This window comes from Lissotriton helveticus, chromosome 1_1 (genome assembly GCF_964261635.1).
Source record: "Lissotriton helveticus chromosome 1_1, aLisHel1.1, whole genome shotgun sequence".
Lineage (NCBI taxonomy): Eukaryota > Metazoa > Chordata > Amphibia > Caudata > Salamandridae > Lissotriton > Lissotriton helveticus.
The window spans coordinates 360055306-360072775 of NC_136057.1; the positions used below are offsets into that span (position 1 = coordinate 360055306).

Genomic DNA, 17470 nt, shown 5'->3' on the forward strand with positions numbered 1-17470 from the left:
CTAGAGGTTTAGAAATTTTTGTCAGGAGGGGGTCCTTACGCTTGAAAATGTTGACAGGGGGGTCTCGGCATCCAAAAGTTTGAAGACCTCTGGTCTAGAGAAAGTGTGCACTAATGGCTAGTGGTGTGTGTGCCTAGTGTAAGCATGCACTGGCAACTGCTGGTGTGTATGCCTGGTGAAAGTGTGCAGTGACGGATAGTGGTGTGTGCCTGGTGAAAGTGTGCACTGACGTCTGGAGGAGTGTGCCTGCTGAAAACGTGCACTAACAACTGGCGATGCGTGTGTGCCTGGTGAAAGCGTGGATGGCATTGATTTGGCTAGCAAAATAAACAAAGCTGTGAGAGCAATTTTAATCTCCATTCAAGATACATAATGGAAAGTTATATACTTTTTGCATAAATGTGACAGAAAAAAAAAGAATCATCTAGTGTACTGTGTAAACTTTAAATGTTATATAAATATCGTGTAAGCAAAACAATACAAAAACTCCTTTACTTTTTATATGACTAACAAAGTATTTTTGAAAAACTAAAAAAACCTTACTTTGGCTAAAATCCCTAACATAATGCTAACAGGGGGAAATACTTAGATGAGCCCAACATAGTGCCGTTCCAATTTTACCACGAACACATTACTGTTTAAGATACTATATATTTCTAAATAAAAATACATTTGTATGTTAGGAATTAAGCCTAAAATAACTCGGCTCACAGAGGAAATAATGTGTCTGTGTGGCTTGGGCTCTGCTGGCACCTCGGGCATGTTTACTGCTTTCACGTGCAAATGCAAATCCATTAATCTAGCAGGATGGCAGGATGGCTCTGTCTAGCTTCAGGCCCATTGGCGACTCCATCTGTTTGAAGGGCTAGTTAAAAAATGTATGAAATCATCCGCACTGTAAAGGGGTTGTGACTATTTGCTTATTAACTGTTTGGCTTATTTGATAAGTGCATAAAGTTATGCCAAATGCTGTGTTTGCTTACGCAAAGACCGGACGGCTTATAGCACAGTAAAAAGAGAGGGAGGAGACCAGTACTAGTGGTCAAATTGGCAAGTAAATTACAATTTTAAACAAGCGTCAGTCTAATTCACCTACTAATTTGCAACTGATGACCCAGCTGGCTTTCCATAAACAGAAAGCAGTCACCAAAAGAATCTGCTTTATTATAGTGTTTTAGGGTTCTGTGGTCGGAGGAAGGTAACCCTCTAGGAGACGGAGCCTTGGTGACGGTAGTGCTGACTCTAGAACAAGACACGCCGTGCGTGCGAAGGTAGGGGCCGTGCGCGTAACAGGTGGCATGTCTGCAAAGCGCGCGTGCCAGTAGTTGACCACATCAATGAAGAGCTGATGAAGTGCTAGGATTCCGCACGGCCAGACTGACTTCCAAAGAGAGAGATGTGCACAACGCTGGGTCCTCTGCAGAGTCCACACATTTGTACCTTGGTCACCGATGGCAGCTTGGTGTCGACTGATTATGTGCTCGCTCATTGCATAATGTAACAAACTTTTGTTGCTGAGATCCTTATGTTACTGGCAGGTTGTGAGTTATGAGCCATGTAAAATGGCTGAGTTAGTAAGTTCTCTTTTTAAAACACAAAAAAATTAATTCAATTTAACCTGTGCGACATGAATGTAAAAGCCAGTAGTTTTGCGTGGCGCGCAGCGTACTTGGGAACACAGGGACATATAGCATGGGACAGAGTACCAGAGTGAGAGGGACAGGAATGCAGACTTTTAGCGCACAGCATAGGTGGTGCAGTATGTGACAGAGGCAGAGCGTGGGCAGAGTGGGATGCAGCAAGGATGTGGGGTCAGAGCGGCACTTGTATGGATGGGGGTGGGGGATCAGAGGCAATATGTGAAAGGAGCAGAGTGTGCCATGGGACAGACAGAGTGGCGCACAGCATGGACGGTGTTGGGGGAACGGGGAAGGCAGCATGTGACTGAGAGGCAGAGCGTAGGCAGGAGACAGCGTGGCGCGCAGCGTACTTGGGTAGAGAGGGACACTTAGCATGGGGCAGACTAGCAGCGCGAGAAGGGCAGAAATGCAGATTTTTAGCGCACAGCATGGGCGGGGGGCAGTATGTGACAGAGGCAGAGTGTGGACAGAGAGACACGCAGCAAGGATGTGGGGTCAGAGGGGCACATAGTATGGACGGGGGTTGGGGATAAGAGGCAACATTTGAAAGTTGCAGAGCATGCTAGGGGACAGACAGAGAGTGGCGCACAGCATGTACAGTGTTGGTGGAATGGAGAAGGCAGCATGTGACAGAGAGGCAGAGCGTGGACAGGAGACAGCGTGGCACGCAGCGTACTTGGATAGAGAGGGACACTTAGCATGGGGCACAGTAGCAGTGTGAGAGGATTTTGCTGGGTTGTGCGTTCGTGGCTTTCCTGTTTTCACGGGGGCTGAGCTGGTTTGATCTTGTACAATTGTTTTGGTGGCTTGCTGTAGTGCACTCGGTGGCCACCGGGTGGTGGGCTTGGATGCAGGCTTATTTCATTGAAAGTTTGCAGCTTTATTACGTGCCCATTTTCACATCGCTGCTCGGCCCACGAGAATATCGGTTGCGGGACGAGCAGGATTCCGTAGCTGGTGGGGCCTCTTATGCCTTGCTTTAGGCCAGCTTTGCGTTTTACCCTTGGTGCAATGTATTGAAAAAACAAGCTCTCTGCATTGTGTGGGGGGTTGGAGGGGCGGGGGAGCGGAGCGGATTCCTTTGAAGTCTGATAGGGGGGGCGGTAGAGCGGACCCTTTGAAGTCTTATGCCCAGGCACACAAGCTGATAACAAATGGTGTGTGATGTGATGTGCACGCGCATAGCTCACATGAACTGTACGTGATCCGCAGCTAGGTAGACTTTTCTTATCCCCTTACTATAATCTCGCCTAGTTATCCCTGCAGGATTGAATAGGCGAGACCTAAAAAGGAGTGTGAGAAGACAGAAAACGAAAGGGAAAGAAGAGAGAATTGGAGGGAGAGAGAGGATAGCTGGAAAAAGAGAGGCTCAAGATGGCAGCAAAGACAATCATAGCTTGGAAAAGGGATTCTGCATCCAACTCTATCAGACTAAATGCCAAGGTTCCAAAATAGCTTATGTATTTGTATGTGAAGGGATACACTATTTTAGAATGGTTTGAAAGCTTCAAGACTGCTTGTAAAGTGCAGGCTTTGAATTATGTGTCTTTAATGAGTTAGTTGCACATAGAAGGTACCGAAGTCACTTGGCTGAGCAAATGAAGGAATCTCTGATCAGAGGATTTGGGCTGTAACTTGCTCAGTTCCTTCAGAGGTTAAAAGAAAACAAGAGAGAAGATTGTGTTCCATTGAAAGCTGGATTCAAAGTGTGCTGTGTAATTGGAATGAGTGGGTGAGAAGGATGGAGGATTTTCTTGCCTTAACTTAGATGATGGTGACACAGCTGCTCAAAGAGGAGTGCTCTACAACACTTAGGCAATACAAGTCAGATCAGGCAGAAAAGAATCCAGAGAAGCTTGCAGTGTTAGCTGACCGCTGGGTAGCTAACAGGTTTAGCATAGGGCTAGAGTACTATGCATGCAAGCCAAAGTGAGAGAGGAACCCTCAATAGACTGGTTCCAAACCAGAGCATAAGAACCAAGGAAATTCCCAATTCCAAGAGAGGATTCACGCAGAAAGCGAATAAGTTTCTAAGCCAGAAACAACACAAGGTGAATGGAGGACAAGAAGGTTCTTCGAAGCCCCAAATGATTACTTGTTTTAGGTGTCTCATGGAGGGGCTTTACAAGAAAGACTGTCAGGTGAAATACCCTGTTTCAGCTGCACCAATGATATAGTGTGTTGACTATGGGTGAAAGGCCACAGTCGGCTATGAACATTTGAGAAAGGGACCCAGATGCCTTGAAGCACATACATCGAAATTAAATGGGACTTGTGTTAAAAGCTAGTATCAATGGAAGGAAGGTTCCAGCCCTGAGTGATAGAGGAGCTAACTGGAATACTGTTGAGAGAAAGTATCTCAAATCGGAGATTATTTTCCCTAGTGCCAATGGCACAGGTTTGGTAGCCAGTGGGGAAAGACATGGAGTACACAATTCCCTGAGCTCAGGTCGAAATCAATGGCACGTTGGCTATGATTGATCTAGGGGTGGGAGATAAACGGTGGTAGATGTCTCTTGAGAAGTGATTTGATTGCCTGTGATTTAGTACTAAAAACCTACATGGCTCGGACCATGTTAGCTGTGTTGACCAGAGCCCATGCTGCATGTCTGTCTCAAGAAGTCACTGGGCTCATCTCAGATTTGCCTAGACCTGGTCAAAGTAGTAAGTGGACTAGGCCAGACTCTGAGAAGGCACCGACTAGGGTGTCAATCAATCCCTACTCCAGACATAGAGGAGAATGAAATACCTCACCAGGGGTAGTAAGCACTATATAAATGCATTTTACACTTACAATTATTGAATAGACTCAGGGGCGTGGCTACGCAATGGAAGATGGCAGACACACAGTTGTGGAGCTGTTTTTTTTTGTTGCACTTTCATATTGCTCAAACTCGACCCGAAGGTATCAGAGCGCTTTACATGAGCATCAGTTGCATTATCGACGGACACATTCATTTTTAGGCACAGGGATATTAAGTGATTTGCCCAGAATCACAGGATGTTTGAGCCTCCTGCCAGACTTGAACCTGGTTCACCAGCTTCCAAGTCGGTCGCCTTAGCCGTTAAGCCACAACATCTCTTGCCTCACGACATTTATCCAGAGCCTATCCTGTCCATAACACTCTAATCATGGTGCTTTCTTTCCTCCCGTGTCCCCAGATACCCACCTGAATGTGTGGGATCAGCTGTCATGACGAGAAAGATTGGTGAAAGATATCAGAGGAGGCCCGGCCTTGCAGTCCAATATGTCGGCCTGGAGGAAGCGAGTTCCAAATTCTAGCCGCATTGCCTGAGAAGGATTAAGCCATCAATCTTTCCGTTTTGAAAGTAGGAGGTTTGAACAGTACGTTTTCAGCATTGTGTGAAGGTCTAGAGCTGCCTGAGATTTTGAGTTTATTCACCATGTGCAAGGCTTTGTGGGTGATACAGGCTTTCTTGAAAATTGTCCTAGCTTTGATGGGAAGCCAGCAAAGAGAAAACAGTATGGGTATGATGTGATCATTTCTTTTGGCCCCATATACGAAACATGCAGCTGAATGGAGGATGGATTTTAGAGTGGAAAGGTGGGTTTTGGGGAAGCCAGCTAGGAGAGAGTTGCAGTAGTCCTATCTGGAGAGAACCAATGATTGGACCAAAGTTTTTAGGTCTTGCTCAGGGAAGAAACACCGAACCCCCAGAGAAGGTGCAGTTGGTAGTGTCCATTCTTGGCAATGATATTAATATGGGAATGTAGGTTGAGCCTTTTGTCTAGGATGACGCCTAGTGATTTAGCACTGTCAACAATGATAGGTCTGTTGTTAAGTATGTTCAGATAGTCCATCCATAATTGAACAGAAGGAGGAGAAAGTGAGGTAAAGATAAGAAGGAATTCTGTTTTGGAAGAATTCAGAATTAGATGATGAGTTGACATCCAATCTTGGATTAAGTTGCGAAAGGTGTTGAGGATTGAAATGCCGTGGGCGTAAGACATCTTTAGGTACATCTGGGTGTCATCAGCATAGAGGTGATAATGGATCCCAATTTTTTTTAGGAGATTCCCAGAGGTTTCCTTGTAAAGATTGAACAGGGTGGGCTTGAGGATCAGACCTGGAGGGACGCCTCGTCCTACGCCTTGTCCAACAGCCATTGATGTAGAGAGACAGTTTGTTATTTTGATAATCTGAGATCTGCCCAAGAGGAATGCTTCAAACCATTTAAGCACTGTGCCTTCAAAACCCATTATTCGATTTAAAGTGTTCAGAAGAGTGTTGTGATTATCAGTTTCAAAGGCTGCGGATAAGTCAAGAAGGATCAGGAGACAAGACTCATCAGAGTCAAGTACTCGCAGTGCTTCGTCGATCACTTATAGCAGGGCTGTTTCAGTCCTGAAGCCTTGAGTGAAACCAGATTGGAATTCGTCAAGAAGGTTGTTGTCCTTGATATGTTGGGAAAGTTGCTTCACTACACGACTTTCAGTAATTTTAGCAAGAAAAGGGAGGGCGGTGATAAGGTGGAAATTATTGAGGTCATTCACATCAGCAGGTGGTTTCTTAAGAAGTGGGGTAACCTGTCCTGTTTTAATGGCAACAGGAAGGGAGCCTTGGTTATGCAAGAGGTTTACCAGAATGGTCCAGTAGGAGAGCGTGTAGGTGTAGAAGTCAATGGCAATGTCACTAGTGATGGGGTCGATAGAATGATTAGAAGGTTTAGTTTCTAGAATGCTTTTGAGGAGGGTATCTTCGGTGATGATGTCAAAGTTCTGCCACAAGACTATGGATTTGCGGTCCTCAAGGAGGATTTCACTTTTTCATTGAAGAATAGTGCAAATTCTGCAGCTTTCGTGGGAGGGTCAGCAAATTTGATGGTTAAGGGAGAGATGTTGGTACTTTTGATATGGTCAAATAGCTTTTTACGTCTGTTCTTGGCAGAGTCAAGGAGGGGTCTGAAGTGCATCAATTTTTCACGGAAGATGGGATTGTGGTAGCATGATCCTGCATAACAGAGGTTGGAGAGATTAGTGGTGGAAGGAGATTTTCTCCATTGTGTCTCCAGGTACCTCAAGTTCTTTATTTCTTCATAGAGGGATTTAGTGCACCATGGTGCAGAATGAGTGGTCCTTTTCTTTTTACTTTGTAGTGGAGCAACATTTTCAATTACAACTGAAAGACTGGTGAGACATTGGGAGGTAAGGTAGTTGACATCAGAGTTGTGGTCTAAGGCTGTAAGTGATCTCATAGGTGTGTTGCACAGAGTGTCAAGGCCAATGTTTTTGGTGTTTTGGAACCAGGTAGTAGTCCTTTTAGGTTGGCCAGGGTTACAGAATGAGATAGGTAATAGAGAGAAGGGGATGAGAATGTGGTCAGACCAGTCTACTGGTATAGGATCAACATCAGATAGCATATCTGCTTTGGAGATAATAAGGTCAAGAATGGAGCTCTTAGAGTGTGTAGTTTCATAAAGCTTTATTCAACTTTTACAATCATAAAAGCAATGTGCAAATCAATGAATACAGTCAAATATGCAGTCACAAGTTTAAAAATAATGTATCATAAAGTAAAACTAATGCACATCCCCACACATAAAAATTCATGTAATAAAATCGTTAAAACAGCAGGTTTAAAAAGAGAAAACATTAGAATATGTGCAAATTACAGCATTTTAAGAAAGTTATTATATTTTTGATATCAAAAGCACTGAGCAATTAAGCGAGCCCTCAAAATCCATACCCAGCCTAGACATTTTGCCATGGCTAATGCAATGGGTAATGAAGTATCAGAACGCAAGATGCGTTCAGCTTCTTCAGCCACCCTTGTGCCCAGGAGCCTACAGATTGGTAGCAACCAGGCCCGGCGCGGGGCATCACAGGCATCACAAACAAAAAGAATATGAGCTGTGGACTCGTTATTGGCGCTAGACCCCGGGCACCTAGTTGAAGATTGGACTGACCATTTCATGGTAAACAATCTCACTGGGAGCGTACCCACCCTGTACTGAAAGTACAACTTGCGGTCTGTGGGTTTGGTAATAGCATCCCAGTAGGATTTCATCCTCGGGTCGACTTTATGATCCAGAAAACGGCTGGTAAGGGATGTAGACGCTTGTTGCCTTACGTTTTTTTCCTGAAACAAATCCCAGTATTTGGTCTTCAGCACAGCTTTTGATGGAAAAATGGAGTTTACAGGATCAGTCCACAATGAAATCAAACCTAGCTCTACCAAAAGAACTACCCATAACCATTTGATGCAATGTAATTAATCGGCCCTAATTATTTCTAAGAAGCCCTGCCCATAGCCAGCAAGTTCAGGTGTAGACCATAGTCTCCTCCAATACAGAAGGGGGCGCAATTTAGCTACTGCTGCAATAGGTTTCTGACCCAGATCCATTAACAACGGGCACATAGGGGTACTTTGCGGAAGTCCAGTAATATTTCGTAGAAACTTATTTTCAGAGATAGTAAGAGCTAGAAGGTTCTCACAACCCCAAACTTCCGAACCATATAATGCTGAACTAACAGCTTTCAGATTATAAATTTCAAGGGCTGGACTAATAGGCTTAAAATGGGAGAGATTATGCTCCTGACAGAGAGCCCCCGAGAGCTGTCTGAGTTTAAGTGAGGCTAGATCAATTTGGCGATCCCACTTCATATTTTCTTGAAAGTTCTCTCCTACGTAGGTGAACTCATTTACTAATCTAGAGGTCCATTCTTCATATTAAAATCCCTCAAATTTGCCTTACGGGCGTTGAACGTCATTAGCTTTGTCTAGGACCCATTGACCTCCAAGCCCCTCTGGCAACAAAAGTCCTCAAAGTCCTCAAAGATTTTTAGTGCCTTTTGAAGCCCACTCGGGGTCTTGGAGAGGATCACCGTGTCGTCGGCAAACATCAATATAGGTACTTTTTCTCCAGCAAGTGAAGGGGCATCAGTTGGTGTTGCACTCATACAATCAGCTATCCCGTTGATATATAGCGAAAATAGCGTAGGGACCATCACACATCCCTGTCTCACACCAGGATCCACCGGGAATGATTCAGTGACTTCCCCCCCACCCCCCCATCTGATTGGGGCATTATTATCTTCGTGGAGCCTTCGAATCAAAGTTAAAAGGTCCAGGGGAAGCCCAAGCTGTTTCAAAACTAGCCATAATTTCCAGCGGGGGACTAAATCAAATGCCGCCCTAAGATCTACAAAGGCGGCATAGAGACTACCTTTGCCTATAGACACTATCTTCCAGTAAATTAGAGTAAATCTGAAAACCTGGTCGATGGTGCTTGTGGCTGCTTGCAATCCAGCTTGCAATGGAGATAAAACTCAGGTGCTTTCCCCGGTAAGATTGAGTTCAATGCTGACTCAACTTCCCTCATGGTAAAGGTTTCACCCGAATACATCAGATTTGTAAGTACGACTTCCCCCACTAAAGGGGTAGAAGCATATTGGGGATTAAAGTGATTAATCCAGGCTGTTAATGAGACATGATTTTGGGGGAGCTCAGCTTGACCCCCGGTAGACCATTTATAAATGTGCCAAAACAACTTTAGATCTTTCGAGGCGCATGCGTCCCTCAAATCCTGCCACCTTTTAGCATCCCATGCATTCTTGGCCTTCACTTGCATAGCCTTGTAAAATGTTCTAATTTCCGGACCTCTAATGGGACGCTGTAGTGACTTATGTTTGTTATGGAATGTTATTGTCTGAGAATACCTTAGCCTAGGTGTTCCATACCAGGGTTCTAGGACGGACAGTTGACGGTCTTTCTCTGAGGCTGCTGCTGCTCTGCTTCGATGGCCCGGCGTTAATGTGGATTAAAAGAAGTTCAACCTACTTACAATGTGTTAATTCTTCATTCATTACCACAGACACCCCTTCTAATAGCTTTCCCAAGGGCTAAACGTGCCGCCTGGCATTCGTCATTGTACCAACGTCCCTCCTTCTGGGCAGGTGCCTTGGGCTTCTTTCCCTTCTTCTGAAAGTATAAGCGCAAAAAATTAAAAAAGGCAGTATGAGTGCTCACTGTTCTATCATGATCTCCTTTCTGAGATACACAAGCCTCGAGATCTTTAATAGCGAGTTCCAGGCTCTGCGCTATATTATCTAGCAAGATTGAAACTTCTTTTACCTGTACCCACTTAAGTCTCCTTTGATCATTCGTGGGGACAACCTCGCCAAGGTAATTCCTGTCCGCTATATGTAAGTCTGAATTATGACAAATCAGAAACAAGGAACAACAGAGTGGGTTATGGTCACTTTCAAGCCTATCGGTGACCTTCATATCCTCCACCAAATACCACAAACTCAGGCTTACCAAAACATAATCAATTCTACTTACAAAGTGCTCATTATTAAAAGTGTTTACTCCTACCCTGTCTGATTTGGTGCGCCCATTCAAAGCCCTTAGGCCTTGTTCCAAACAAATGCTGTTTAATTGGATAGCCACATCGGTCCACTTCCTAATAGGCTGCAACTCAAGCGGTGGAACTCCTCATTTGCTGTCATCTACCTCAATCCAGTGGGCATCTTCTACAGTAAGGGGTTCAAACGATATATTGAAATCACCCATTATTATTACCTTAGAAGTGTCAGGTAGTATATCAAGGAACTCTTCCAGAGGCGCTAAAACTCTTGATCTTTGTCCCCTTGTACCCCTGACATAAATATTAAATAACACAAAGGATAAATGGTCATTGGTGATTATTTTAATCGCCTGAATGTCCTTATTTGGGTTGAAAGAACCTGGATGTTAACTTTAAGCTCTTGACGAACCCAGATCGTTAACCCCCCCGAGGGCCTACCCTTCTCTCCCCTTTCAGCTGCTATGAAGAAATTCAGATACCCATCACAAAACAAGGGTGTGTCCGCCCAGGTCTCTTGGAACACGCAGATGTCATGTAACTTTACAAAAGTATTCCATTCGGGCAAGCATAACTTTGAATTGAGGCCTGCAATATTCCAGCTCAGGAAGTTACATACTGTGGGTAGATTTACAGCAATCTGGGAAGTTCCTTGTGGGTATATGCCACTGTTGGTGAGGGATTCTCCAGGTACCCCCCTCAGGATATAACTTGCAAGGTATCTAAGAACTAAAGGCTGGGGCGCAGGTTGTTTCATCATTGGAGTAATTGCTAGAGCAATTCCCCCATCATCTTCTATTGGCAGGGCCGCATTATGGACAATGGTCGATGGTAGCCTCTCCTCAGTTCTCTGACTAGGGGACGCAGAAAAACCGCTTATTTGAGCCCCTGGTAGGCGTATAGGATTTAGTCAGTCATTGGTCTCAAGGCTGCAGTCTCCGTAGTCCCTGACAGACCTCAGCGTCATAGCCGATAAGGGAACGCCTAAATTGTATTCTAGAATACACTGGGCCACTAGTACGGAACTCCAGTGTGAAGAGATTCTCGACAAGATCAACACTCTTCATGGTAAGTTCAATACTATCAAAAGGTTGATCAAGGAGAGAGATCCTTTGTGCAGCTAAGATGTCCTCCCTGATCACCGATCGACAACCCCTCACATATCTAATCCAGTGAATGGCTTTATTTGTCATCGAGTCACCATTCTCATAGCCACTCTTTGGGGACAATTTTGGAACATTAACCATATAGATTCTAGGGAGCTTGTGTGTGTTCGATTTATACCCTCTAGTTGGCCCCAAATCCTGACACGAAAGCCTTAGGCCCTTTTGTACAAAAGTGTTGTCCCTATGAAGTAGATGGGTGCTACTATCTGGACCATGTGGAGGGCCAGGATTAATGGCAACTACGTATGGGGAAGCATATCTCGCTGTTTGGATTTTCAAGCCAATAGGGCCTCTTTTGTCTGGATTATTTACACCATTACATCTTTGCACTCCTAAATCTTTCCCAACTCGGAGGCTTGAATTTGGCCGATAGCCCACATGATCTTTAGATAAGGGTCCTATAGGAACTTCCGCCTTCTTAGTGACCTGTGTGCTCGGCTGCCCTTGTTGAGCCGCCCCTGTTGTTAGTTATCTCGTCAATATAAGTATCTCCTCTAGAGAGCCCTTCATCGACTGCACTTCGTCTCTCAGTATGGAAACTTCCTGTGTTAATTTTTCTAGGGACTGCACTTGCAAGCCAGTAATGGGATTACACTCACAAGGGAGACTGACGGTTTGTGTTTGGGCTTGTGCTCTCTTCAATCCATTTTCCTTTACCCTGCTTGATAGATTTGCATCACTAAAAAGTACAAATCTATTAGTGCAGATGACAATAGGATTAATATGGGCAACATAATCTGTGTTTGCGGCAGCCAACTCACTCCCAGAATTAATAGCGCTTTCCAGAGAAACATTTTCAGTCTGGGTCTCACTAATTATATTAGGTGACTTGCTCTTACTAGTTTTACAGAACATGTCTGGTATAGCTAGCTGTACACAATTCGGCTGGATCTTCTTTATTTGTTGAGGTTTGGAATTACAATTAACAGGTTTGGGGGGGGGCTCATTCAAGAATATCTTCGCCCTCGCTAATCAGAGTGTCTATCCGATCCATGACACAATTATTAGTGATAACCTTACGTGCCTTCTTTGCCCTTTTCCTGATGTTACGCTTTGGCCCTCCCTCAATTCCCTCCCCACTCTCTTCCAGTGCCTTCCTCTTCCCCATAACCCTGTATCAATCTCAATGCAACAGTACTAAGCTATGTGTACTCAAACAAGTAATAACCTCACCCAGCCCGAAACCCACTCTTCACCCAGGGCCCAGAAAATCTCAAAGGCACAAGCAGTAAACAAGGTAAACAGGATTCAAAGATGGTCCAAAGGTCCAAAACAAACAAATGTATAGTCCACAATATAAGCATACAACAGTACCTTAAGATGCACCAGCCTCTGTAATAATCAAAGGCACAATTGTCAAACAAAGAAATGCCCCTCTGGTAATTTCAATCCTAGGCACACACTCAGCTCAAAAAGACATCCATACAGATAGCAACCACAGTTGTAGAAAACAGCCGAAATAGAAAAATGCAGAATTGTTCAAAATGCGAAAAAACTAGTATATGTGTAGTAAAACCGTACAATATATTAAAAAGAAAAATAACCAGCTCTGGCTAGTAAACAATAATCAATGCACAAAATACATTAAAAATTCACAATTACATTGACAATATACATCATAATAAAAACATAAAAGTTAAAAACAATCCTAGGGACAGAAAAAAGAAATAACAATTCCTAAGAGCTAAAGGAGAGCCACAAAAGTGTACTGGAGATCAATCCTGATTGTTAATAGTGCTTTTTGTGTCAGGTTTATTGTCTCCCAACCGGACTCAAAGTAGTTCTCCCTTTCTTGTGTATCAACGCATTTCGGTGGGCAATCAATTTCTAGCCAACACCTTCCTCAGGATAATAAGTTATACCATCCCATTAGAACCATAGAGGCCTATACGAAATATATAAAAAACTGTTTAAGGCCCTATTCGTAAATACAGTTATACACCACATAATCACATTACATTCTGCATAATCCTAACGCTGGGCAATTCATTAAACAACTGATTAATCTCAACAGTGTACAATTCATTAAAAACAATCCATAGAGAACACCATACAATTCATACATAAAGAAAACACAAAATAAATAAGTATACAGTCCATATTGCCATTTAAAGGAATACATCATATCCAAATGCCACAGTAAGCAGATGTGTTAAAAAACAGATCTTCACATTTGAAAACCGCCTGGTCATTGACACAGAGTGTAGGTCAAGTTATGCCACAGAAAATCTATGGCATCCTAACACAATGTGATCATCATAACATAATATAATCATAGCATAATGTAATCCTTAAAACACAAATTTTATTTATATTAATTAATTATTAAAACGTACCTTAACCATTCAAAAACGCATTCGTGTCGCTACAAGCGTCCCACTCGATATGGTAGGCTTCATCTATATCATCACCAGCACAATTAATATAGAGCTGCGTCACTCATGGCTCGTGCTCAAGAATATAAGTTGGGCGACCTGTGAGGTATATTAATAAATAAATCTATTAAAACTCGCACCTATTTATTATTTGAAAATTCTCAGTCAGAAAAAGAAGATACAAGGGTGCTAACCGTGATACGTAAGTTGCGTGGCCCCGACTTCACTGACGTTATGTTGACGTAAACCACGACGAGGAGTATGTCGTCAGTTTAAAAACTTGGCAGATAGAAATAAAGCTTGTCGTCGGTTGTTGACAACTGGGCAAATAGAAATGTTTGAGCGCCCTAAACAAATATAGAATATATATAGGTATAAATATATATCCAGAAGTGAATATATCTATAAGTGTTACCAAAAATTACGAATACAACAGACCTCTGAATGAGGATGCCCGCAGTGGTCTGGATACAGCCAACACCCGATATATAAATCTGCCAGTGTGGAATCCAAGAAATAGCGAAGTCCTTATTGGAGACACCCCGCGTCCGGTAATGTCCTGAAAAACAGATAGAAACCGGCACAGGGCTTAGAGTAAGAAATACCAAGAATTTATCGCCCCAGCAGTCTGCCGATTTTGAAAATCCTCACCTGTGAGTAAACGGGGCTCACGCCTCCACGTCAATGGGACAACTCGAACAGGGATAGAGGCAACTAGCGTCCTATATATATACTAACTCTTAAAGAACTCGCCATGAACGTTGCGGTTCAATAACTTCCGGGCAACAAGAGAGAGCAAGACTCCCTCCGGGTTAGACGATCACACCCATGTGAGCCTTACTGCTAGACCGCTAACCTAAAAAAGCGGTGTTTCGAAAACAACACACGCCATATTAAGGAGCGCCTAATGCAGCGGAGTATCTCATGCATCAGTACCCAACGGTGTACTGAGATCACAAAGTGTTTAATAAGACCATATCCAAGCTGGTGAGTGACCAAATTGTCAACTCCATTAAGACATGTCAACTCCATTAAGACATAAAAATCCTACATACGCACTATTAGATATACATAGCATTGTGCAATATACTCGGGATGAGTCAGAATGATCCTGACAGTCTATATTTGGAATGATCCAGACAGTCTAGATTTTTTAAAAAGCTAGGCAAATGGTAACTATATAATATTTGTTAAGACCACATACCAGCCCAATTTAAAATTATTTTAAGACATTAAAACGTCCTATATGCGCACAATAAGTGTACATAAAATTGTGCATAAGCGAAATGTAACAACCTAGGCAATTAAGGTCAACAAGTCATATGAAGGTGATAATAGAGAAAAACACTAATTACAGTTCACATTCAAATATTTATTAACACAGTTAAAAAATCCATTAAAAACACAAAATTATACAGTATAAATCAAATTACAAATATAAAATTAAAATAAGCATCATAACAAAATTACAGATTAAATTCACAATTTGAAAAGTGGCACAATTATATAGAGATATATTTGTGCCACTTTTCAATTGTGAATTCACAATTTGAAAAGTGGCACAATTATATAGAGATATAATTGTGCCACTTTTCAAATTATGAATTTAATCTGTAATTTTGTTATGATGCTTATTTTAATTTTATATTTGTAATTTGATTTATACTGTATAATTTTGTGTTTTTAATGGATTTTTTAACTGTGTTAATAAATTATACAGTATAAATCAAATTACAAATATCAAATTAAAATAAGCATCATAACAAAATTACAGATTAAATTCACAATTTGAAAAGTGGCACAATTATATCTCTATATAATTGTGCCACTTTTCAAATTGTGAATTTAATCTATCATTTTGTTATGATGCTTATTTTAATTATATATTTGTAATTTGATTTATACTGTATAATTATGTGTTTTTTAATGGATTTTTTAATTGTGTTAATAAATATCTGAATGTGAACTGTAATTAGTTTTTTCTCTATTATCACTTTCATATGACTAGTTGACCTTAATTGCCTCGGTTGTTACATTTCGCTTGTTTCTTTATCCCTGACCTAGGTATTACTAGAATCATTTTTTCAGGGGGTCCTTTTTTTTTCTTTTTTTCTTTTTTTTAAACTCTTACTAGATTGTTTAATCTGTTAAGCCTGATAAATTACTCGTTTTAGACACAGTGACTGATTCCCCTCCTAGTTTGAATACTTTCCCAACTTCTTTTATTTTTTTTATTTTTTTTTTATTGAGAATTTTTCCCCCATTTCCTTTATGACATGACATGAGCAGGGCACAATAATTACAAAACAATAAAACACAAATTTATACATACAAATTCAAATATTCCTCTAGACAAGTTTCTTAGTCTTTTAACAGTCAGTACCTAGCTTCCATCGGATAAAAGGATCCCAGATTTGCCTACCCTGTTTCTTACCCTTTTTCCCTTCCTAGCATATATGGCTGTTTCCAGTTTTTGTATTGACATCACTTTGCCTAACCATTGATGGTATGATGGAGGATTAGGGTCCAGCCAAGCAGAAGCCACTAACATTCTCAGGATCGCCATTGCTACAAATATAAAATTTCTGCAATTTGGCTGCCCGTCAACACTTACCCCCAACAACATAATAGCTGGTGTTAACTCTATTGTTGATGACAGCGCAGTCTGAAAGAAATTCACGATATCCTGTTTCAATTTATCCAAATGGGGGCAAACTGAAAAGATATGTATCAAATCAGCATCTGTACTGCCACATCTAAAACAAGTACTACCAGTTGTACCACCCCACTGAGCAATCTTTGCAGGAGTATAATATAGATGGTATAATATCTTATAGTGTTGGGCCTGTAGGGACGATGAGCACAACATATTTCTCCCCATTTCCAATGACTCAGTAAAGATATCCCTGCCTATATCTAAATCAATAGACCACTTATCCATCCATTTTTCTAAATCGTCTTTCTTTAGTTTTATCATTTCTAAATAAAACCTTTTAACAGTGCAGTCATAACCACTTTGTATAAGGTCCATCACCATATTTCTTTCAAATCCCGATGCGCCCCCTTGTTTATTTACTATGCAGCTTCTTATTTGAAGATACTTAAAAAAATGTTTTGTATCCAAAGCGAAATTGTTTTGCAATTCCGTGAATTGTAGTATACCATGAGGGCCCAACACATCTCCAATTTTTCTTATCCCCGCCTCTCCCATTCTTGAAAAACAGCTCCCGAAAAAACCTCGCTAGGTAGGGAAGGGTTATCTTTTAGTCTGGTGTATACGTTATATTTCCCAATTCCCACCTTTTTAGTGAACCCTTTCCATATATTGTATGCTGCCATTATTGTCTTAAATCGTGTTCTCTTGAAGTAGCTACCCTCCGTAAATCTCAAAAATAAATTTTCAGCATTCGGCCCCAGAACCAAGCCATAAATAGCAAGCGAGCCAAACTTATCTCAACCCTCCACTTCAGCGCCTCCAGTCAAGCCCACCATACATTGCAATGCTGCAGCCCAGTAATAAAGTTTTAGGTCCGGCAGCGACCAGCCTCCTCTTTCCCGCGGGAGTGACATGAATCTCAATGCCCTCCCCGTCTTGCCTTTTGCCCAAATGAAGCGATTAACCATTTGTTCACAAATTTTAAACCACTTATTGTCCACTAAGAGTGGAATTGTTCTAAAAACATACAAAAACTTCGGCAGAACCAGCATTTTGATAATATTGACTCGTCCTACTAATGACAAATGGAGGTTTTCATATCGATCCAGATCTTTCTTTGCTTTATCTATTATTGGGACGAGATTTTTTCCCACCAAGGCATCAAGGTCAGCTGAGATGTTAATACCTAAATACATCCCTCCCTGAACCACTCGATTGTCATCACAGAAAGTATTAGAGTTTTTAATGATCTGGGTCTTAGAAGTATTCAGGGCATAACCCGAGACTAGCCAAAATCTGCAAGCT

The 17470-nt window shown here is 42.0% G+C and overlaps 1 protein-coding gene across 2 annotated transcripts in view; it reads right to left on the minus strand.

Moving 5' to 3' along the window:
• LOC144808497 (adenosine deaminase 2-like) overlaps positions 1 to 17470 on the minus strand; it is a 405785-nt gene that overhangs the window by 298427 nt on the left and 89888 nt on the right. The window contains exon 1 of one of the 2 annotated variants that reach the window (XM_078673641.1): positions 13471 to 13579. The exons of the other annotated variant lie outside the window; for it this stretch is intronic. The gene's annotated coding sequence lies outside the window, so the exon portion shown is untranslated. Of the gene's footprint in view, positions 1 to 13470; positions 13580 to 17470 lie in introns of those variants that run through there. 2 annotated transcript variants of the gene reach the window in all.